Source organism: Capra hircus, chromosome 2 (assembly GCF_001704415.2).
Source record: "Capra hircus breed San Clemente chromosome 2, ASM170441v1, whole genome shotgun sequence".
NCBI lineage: Eukaryota > Metazoa > Chordata > Mammalia > Artiodactyla > Bovidae > Capra > Capra hircus.
Genome location: NC_030809.1, coordinates 58,234,267 through 58,242,412, shown reverse-complemented (window position 1 = coordinate 58,242,412; position 8,146 = coordinate 58,234,267). Strand labels below are relative to the sequence as shown.

At 38.8% G+C, this 8,146-nt stretch overlaps 1 non-coding gene across 1 annotated transcript; it reads right to left on the bottom strand.

Annotated features, from left to right (window-relative positions):
• On the bottom strand, positions 3,588–3,659 carry TRNAC-GCA. The gene has a single exon. It is a non-coding gene; the product is annotated as a tRNA-Cys (tRNA).

Genomic DNA, 8,146 nt, shown 5'->3' with positions numbered 1-8,146 from the left:
AGTGGTCATGTATGGATGTGACAGTTAGCCTGTGAAGAAAGCTGAGCGCTGAAGAACGGATGATTTTGAACTCTGGTGTTGGAGAAGACTCTTGAGAGTCCCTTTGACTACAAGAAGATTCAACTCGTCCATTCTAAAGATCAGTCCTGGGTGTTCTTTGGAAGGGATGATGCTACAGCTGAAACTCCAATACTTTGGCCACCTCATGCAAAGAGCTGACTCATTGGAAAAGACTGTGATGCTGGGAGGGATTGGGGGCAGGAGGAGAAGGGGATGACAGAGGATGAGATGGCTGGATGGTATCACCAACTCGATGGATGTGAGATTGACTGAACTCCGGATTTGATGATGGACAGGGAGGCCTTGCGTGCTGCAGTTCATGGGGTCATAAAGAGTCGGACACGACTGAGTGACTGGACTGAACTGAAACAAAAGAACTTGAGTGATCAAGCCTGGTCTTTGGTCCTGAAGTTAAATCTTCTTCGGAGATCATGAATCGGACATTGTTCACAGAAAGTTACCACTTCCAGTGAATATTCAGGACTGATTTCTTCTAGGATTGACTGGTTGGACCTCCTTCCAGTCCAAGGGACTCTCATGAGTCTTCTCTAACACCACTGTTCAAAAGCATCAGTTCTTCAGTGCTTAGCTTTCTTTATGATCCAACTCTCACATCCATACATGACTACTGGAAAAGAACATAGCTTTGACTAGATGGACTTTTGTCAGCAAAGTAATATGCTTTTAATATGCTGTCTAGATTGGTCATAGCTTTTCTTCCAAGGAGCAAGAGACTTTTAATTTCATGGCTGCAGTCACCATCTGCAGTTATTTTAGAGCCCCCCAAAAACAAAGTCTGCCACTGTTTCCACTGTTTCCCCATTTATATGCCATGAAGTGATGGGACTGGATGCCATGATCTTAGTTTCTGAATGTTGAGTTTTAAGCCAACTTGTCCACTCTTCTCTTTTAGTTTCATCAAGAAACTCTTCAGTTCCTCTTCACTTTCTGCCGGAAGAGAGGTATCATCTGCATATCTGAGGTTACTGATATTTCTCCCAGCAATCTTGATTCCAGTTTGTGTTCATCCAGCTCAGCACTTCATATGTTGTACTCTGCATATAAGTTAAATAAGCAGGATGACAATATACAGCCTTGAAGTACTCCTTGCCCAATTTGGAACCAGTCTGTTGTTCAATGTGAAGTTCTAACTGTTGCTTCTTGACTTGCATACAGTTTCTCAGGAAACAGGTAAGGTGGTCTGTTGTTCCCATCTCTTGAAGAATTTTCCATAGTTTGTTTTGATCTACACAGTCAAAGACTTTGGCATAATCAATAAAGCAGTAGTCGATGTTTTCTGGAATTCTCTTGCTTTTCAATGATCCAGTGGATGTTAGCAATTTGATCTCTGGTTCCTCTGCTTTTTCTAAATCCAGTTTGAACATTTGGAATTTCTTGGTTCATGTACTATTGAAACCTGGCTTGGAGAATTTTGAGCATTACACTGCTAGCCTGTGAGATGAGTGCAATGAACACTCTTTGGCATTGCCCTTCTTTGGGACTGGAAAGAAAACGGACCTTTTCCAATCCTGTGGCCACTGCTGAGTTTTCCAAATTTGATGGCATACTGAGCACAGCACTTTAACAGCATCATCTTTTAGAATTTGAAATAGCTCAACTGGAATTTCATCACCTCCATAAGCTTTGTTATTTATTTATAATGTCTATTTCCCTCCCAGACTGTCAATTTTACAAACACAATCTATTTTAAGTGCTGTATTTCAAGCAACAAAAACTGTGTCAGGCACATGGTAGTGGATTAATTGACAATAAAAAGAAAGAACTGTTAATGAAACAGTACATAGCTTATAGGGGATTACACATACTATTTCTTTAGACATCCTTTTTACCTTAAGGAAATTAGTACCCTGGAGAAAATAGGATGCTTATGTAACACATTTTAGACACCCAGGCAGAAAAAGATGTGTCAGAGTTGTAGACATACCGGCAAAACACTTGCTTTAGGCGTTGGAATGATTTGAGGGATGCGGAGGGAAGCACATGGAAGAGTTCTGATTTTATGTGGTCTTTTGATGAAGGAAATCATATGGAGGGCTTCTCAGATTCAACAAAAGTTATAATTATGGATTTTATCTGTCTTTCCCCCCATTTAGAGTAGAATTAATGCCATTTCCAGTTTTCCTAGATAGTTTTTGCAAGAGTTTTAGATAATGAGACTTTGGTTTCTTTCTTTAAATTTTTTTTTTTTTTTCTCAGCGGGTATTCATGCCTCATTACCTCTTGGTGTAGGAGGAAGGTTGAAGAGTATAAGAGGCTATGGACAGCCAGGAGCCTAGACTGAGTTAAGCAGTTTTTATATTTACCCTCTTATTTTCAGGTTGATCTTTTGTTCTTACCTTGGGACCTTCCAGATGGCATTCCTGGTGTCCCTCTGAGGGACATCTCTTCTGCTGCAGGCTCCTATGGCTTTTATCCTGAGCTGAGATTTCTTCCATCTAAGTGATTTTTCTGTCAACACCTTGAACTTCTTATTTGTTGATAGCCCTGTTCCTGTTCTGTTTCCTATCACATAATGTCCTCAACTCCTTATTATCAGTTTAATAGGAATAGAGGCAAGAGAAAGCAAACACACATGCACTTTGAAACAATCACATTGCTATGGAAGCCTAATATTTCTTGAAAAATTTGTTTACCTTGTTTAATCACATAATTATGACTGGGCAATTTTAATAATTTATATTTTAGTTATTCAATAATGAAGAGTTAGAAATTGAAGCTGCAAAAGTAATTATTCTTGATTTTTAGGGTTTATAATTCTTGAATGTATAATAATATCAGCTTAATATAAAAGTGGATGTGTGTGTGTAACTCATAGTTGTGTCCAATACTTTGCAACCACGTGGACTGTAGCCCTCCAGGATCCTCTGTCCACGGAGCTCACCAGGCAAGAATACTGGAGTGGGTAGCCATTCCTTCCTTCAGAGGATCTTGCTGACCTAGAGATCAAACCCAGGTCTCCTGAATTATAAACAAATTTTTTATTGTCTGAGTCACCAGGCAAACACTATAAAAATGAATTTTCAACTGTTATTTTAAATTTCCTAAATCTGAAATGTACTAAAATGTGGATATATAAGAAGAGATTAACATTTTGCTTGCAATTTGGAGTGATTTTCTTTTTTTTAAAGTAAAGCCTGTAGGTGATCAGTATAATATTCCAGTCAAAATGTATATATATACACACATGATTAGAATGGTATCATCCTAAACTCTTACTTTTTTTTTTTCTAAATACACCCTTGCATCAGAAGAACCAAGGCACTTGGATCAGAAAACATGCTTGTATTTTTGCAATAAATTATGAGCTAAACTGAATATTGGTAGTATTATGATTGGTTCAATGAAGGTATTAGGGTTGGGGCCACTAACTCTTCTATGGGTAATAAATGAAAATGAAGAAAGAGCCCCTTCGACCCCATGGACTGTAGCCTAACAGGCTCCTCCCTCCATGGGATTCTCCAGGCAAGAACACTAGAGTGGGTTGCCATTTCTTTCTCCAAGGGATAGTCCCAAACCAGGGATCGAACCTGGGTCTCCTGCATTGCAGGCAGATGCTTTACCTTCTGAGCCATCAGGGAAGCCCTGCTGCTACTGCTAAGTCACTTAGTTGTGTCCGACCCCAGAGACAGCAGCTCACCAGGCTCCCCCATCCCTGGGATTCTCCAGAAAAGAACACTGGAGTGGGTTGCCATTTCCTTCTCCAATGCATGAAAGTGAAAAGTGAAAGTGATGTCACTTAGTCATGTCCGACTCTTAGCGACCCCATGGACTGCAGCCCATCAGGCTCCTTCATCCATGGGATTTTCCTAGGGAATAAGAATAACTTAATCTTTTACAGTCAGTTTCCTCTGAGTCCCACTTGTTCTAAAGCCATACCAGGTGCAGGCTAAAGAAAAGAACTAGGGTCTGAGGAAGAAGTAAGGCATGGGGCATGAATCAAAAAGTCTTAGTTGATGAAAGAAAAAAAAACATAAGGGACACAGTCAAAGCTGCTACAGGAAGTTGATTTTGAGGCAGGGAAACCAGGGACAGCTAAGTTCCCAGGCAGGAGGAGGAGGAACCAGATCAGAAGTGAAATGGCTTTGATTTCTAACCCAAACTCTGTCATAGAATGTGGTGTCCCACTCTCTGGGTCCCATCTTACATTGTTGAAACTATATTAGGCACGAGGTGAGAGCATGGTAATGTCAGAAGGCAACCAATACTAATAAAGTAAATATTATATAAAGATCCTTCAAGATTTAGCAATTTGAAAATAAGTACTTTATTTTAAACCATTAGAAAGCAAAAGAACAATGATGTCAAAATGGTTAAGATGGCTACCAGCTACCAAACCATACCTAAGGCTATATTACAGTCCATGACATTTCTGTGTGTTTATGAAATCCGGGACACTGAGAAGTGTGGAATATATATCTGGAAACCACCAGGGTTATACATCGCCCATACATATGGAAAATAAAGAACACAGTCCATTAACCTATGTATGTGTGCCATGCCATGCTAAGTCACTTCAAGCATCACTGTCTCTGTGTGACACTATGGACTGTAGCCAACCAGGCTCCTCTGTCCATGGGATTGTCCAGGCAAGAAACTGGAGTGGGTTGTCACGTCCTCCTCCAGGGAATCTTCCTGACCCAGGGACTGAACCCACATCTCTCAAGTCTGCTGCTTTGGCAGGCAAGTTCTATTACCGGTAGTGCCACCTGGGAAGCAGTCTATATATGATATAACCCTAAATCCCTTTGATTAAGCATAGATAGAGGACAACAATTCTGTTAAGTGGCTACTTTGTCCTTAAAAATTGCCTGTTTATAAATGATTCTCTGTGGTCAACTTGTAGGACTTATATTTGTTGATTTTATAAACCTAGGACCCTAAGGACATATGCATAAGACCAGTTGCACAGCAGGCCATCAAGGACCAGAAAACGTCTATAAAGACATAGGAGCACTAGCAAATGCTAAGCAAGTGAAGGATTTAATCAACCAGTTGAAGGATTAAATCAATAGTCAACAAAAAGTCTATAACTACTCCCTGCTCTTTGTATAGAATTCAAGTCACAGAGATTTAACAGAATTTTATGATCATTCTTCAAACAACCAGTAATTTGTGTGTGTGTGTATGTTTTAATACACAAGGTCAATAGGAATGAAGTCAAGGGCTCCATACACCATTAGTTGATGTTTCTGAGAAGTCTTCAGACTTCCTTCTCATCCTCCAAAATGTCTTAAAGTATTAAGTGTTTCCACATCGATTTTGACACTTCATAGAGTCCTTTGTAATTTCTTACAAAGTGAAGATAATTGCTGCTTTTCTGGAAAAAACTCTTATGTCTTTGGAGAAAATGTATGCTTTCATCCATGAAAGAAATATTTTCCTTCTGTTCCATGAAGGAAAAAAAAAAAATACATAAAACAAAATAGTTGAATCTCATGCCTGGAAGTCTGGTGGATAATTATCTGAAAGGATTATGGAGGAGAATAAAGACAGAGAGAAGTTGACTAGAGATGAGAAATTCACCATTGCCTAGCTAAAGTGTGGAATGATAAACAATCTATATGAGAGGTGTTCAATTCAGTTCCGTTCAGTTCAGTCGCTCAGTCATGTCCAACTCTTTGCGACCCCATGAATTGCAGCACGTCAGGCCTCCCTGTCCATCACCAACTCCTGGAGTTCACTCAAACTCATGTCCATCGAGTAGGTGATGCCATCCAGTCATCTCATTCTCTGTCGTCCCCTTCTCCTCCTGTCCCCAATCCCTCCCAGCATCAGAGTCTTTTCCAATGAGTCAACTCTTTACATGAGATGGCTAAAGTACTGGAGTTTCAGCTTTAGCATCATTCCTTCCGAAGAACACCCAGGACTGATCTCCTTCAGAATGGACTGGTTGGATCTCCTTGCAGTCCAAGGGACTCTCAAGAGTCTTCTCCAACACCACAGTTCAAAAGCATCAATTCTTCGGTGCCCAGCTTTCTTCACAGTCCAACTCTCACATCCATACATGACTACTGGAAAAATCATAGCCTTGGCTAGATGGACCTTTGTTGGCAAAGTAATGTCTCTGTTTTTGAATATGCTATCTAGGTTGGTCATAACTTTCCTTCCAAGGAGTAAGCATCTTTTAATTTCATGGCTGCAATCACCATCTAAAGAGAGGTATAATACTATTTTTGTATATTTGTATGAGAGAGACGTATCCAGAAAATAAAGCTTCGTAAACATAAGTTCTTATATGTTCATATATTTCCAAATACGATGTGTGTAGTTAAGGATTAAATAATTGAAAAACAAAACAAGTATGTCTTGGTGTGTTGAATTTTAATAAAATGCATTACTTTTACTCACGTAAAAATGCACTCAAAGATGTTATTTTGCTTCTTCATTGTATATCAGTGATGAAGAAAAATAAACATTAATTAGGCAAAGCCAAACTTTGTAAACTTCAAAACTTGAATTCTACTGGGATGCATGTGGAATAAATATTAATAATTTTAAGAGTCTTATTTGAGTGTAGTCTTTGCTTATTCATCCACTAAAACTAGAATTAAATGATAAGCACTATGTTCTCTAAATAAAGGTAGAGGAGAGGGTGTCCATTACCATCTGGAATAAAGCAAAAAATATTAGGAAAAAAGCTGAATTATTTGACTACTTTGAATTATGTTTGGCTAATTTTGAAAAATCCTTTTACTCAGTTTTCTTTTGCTACTTTATTCCAAGAGATCATAAAGGGTACGCCTTTCCTTGCTTTATTGAATTTGAATAAAATACCTTACATTTAACAAATAAAAGTGAAAAAACAAATTAGTGATAATTTGGTCAAAACTAACTTCTTCAATGAGGGGATCTTCCCAACTCAGGGATCGAACTCGGGCCTTCCACATTTCAGTCAGACACTTTAGCCTCTGAGCCACCAGGGAAGCCTTTAACTTAGCCTAGGAACTTCCAATTCAAGACAGATTCAATTGATAGTTATGTGAACAAGAATTATCCCCTTTTTAGGTTATCAAGCATTTTACGATAGAATATCTAAGTTTGAAAGTGGGAATAAAAGGGTTGTACTGAAATGTTGCCTGATGTAAAAGGAAAGAAATCTGGAGCCACTGTTTCAATCTTTGGAGAGGGAGAAAGAAATATGAATAAAAAGGAAAATCTAGCATAATGGAGGGAGAGTAAGTACAAACGGTATCAGGATATATAACAGTGCTGGAATGGCTGACATACAATTCAAGAATTAAGAGAAGTTAGTTAAATGTTTTCCCCATCTCACAAGATTTTTTCAGATTTAAAATGAAAGTCACGTCTTTTACTTAGCTCTCAAGGCTCTGAATCCCTGTAGACCTGACCATACTATCTTTATCTATTTGCCTTTCTTTTTTCACTTGTCAGTTCAGCCTCACTGAAACCTTATAAGATCTCCCATTTAAATAATTATTTGTGCTATCTATCAAATCACCCGGTTAAAATGCTTTGTGGTTTTCTTTGCTTCCAAAATTTACCCTGTATATATGCGAAGGCAATGGCACCTCACTCCAGTACTCTTGCCTGGAAAATCCCATTGACGGAGTAGCCTGGTGGGTTGCAGTCCATGGGGTTGCTAAGAGTCGGACGCGACTGAGTGACTTCACTTTCACTTTTCACTTTCATACATTGGAGAAGGAAATGGCAACCCACTCCAATGTTCTTGCCTGGAGAATCTCAGGGATGGAGGAGCCTAATGGGCTGCCATCCTTGGGGTCGCACGGAGTCAGACGCAAGCGAAGCAAGTTAGCAACATAGCAACTATATATATGTTTATTTATTTATTTATTTATATTTATCCTGTATATATTATTTATATATAAATATATATATATATCCTATATAAATATAAATATATATCCTGCTCCCCTCACTGAAATGCAAGCTCTGTGAGAGCAAAAGAATGTGTCTGCCTCAGTTTCAAAGCCTAGAACTCTAACTAGGACCTACAAATAAATATTTGTGAAAGAAATGATTTTTCACTTAGCTCACAATGAACACAAGGCTCCAACTGATGTATGTAGTTCATCCTGGGTTGGGA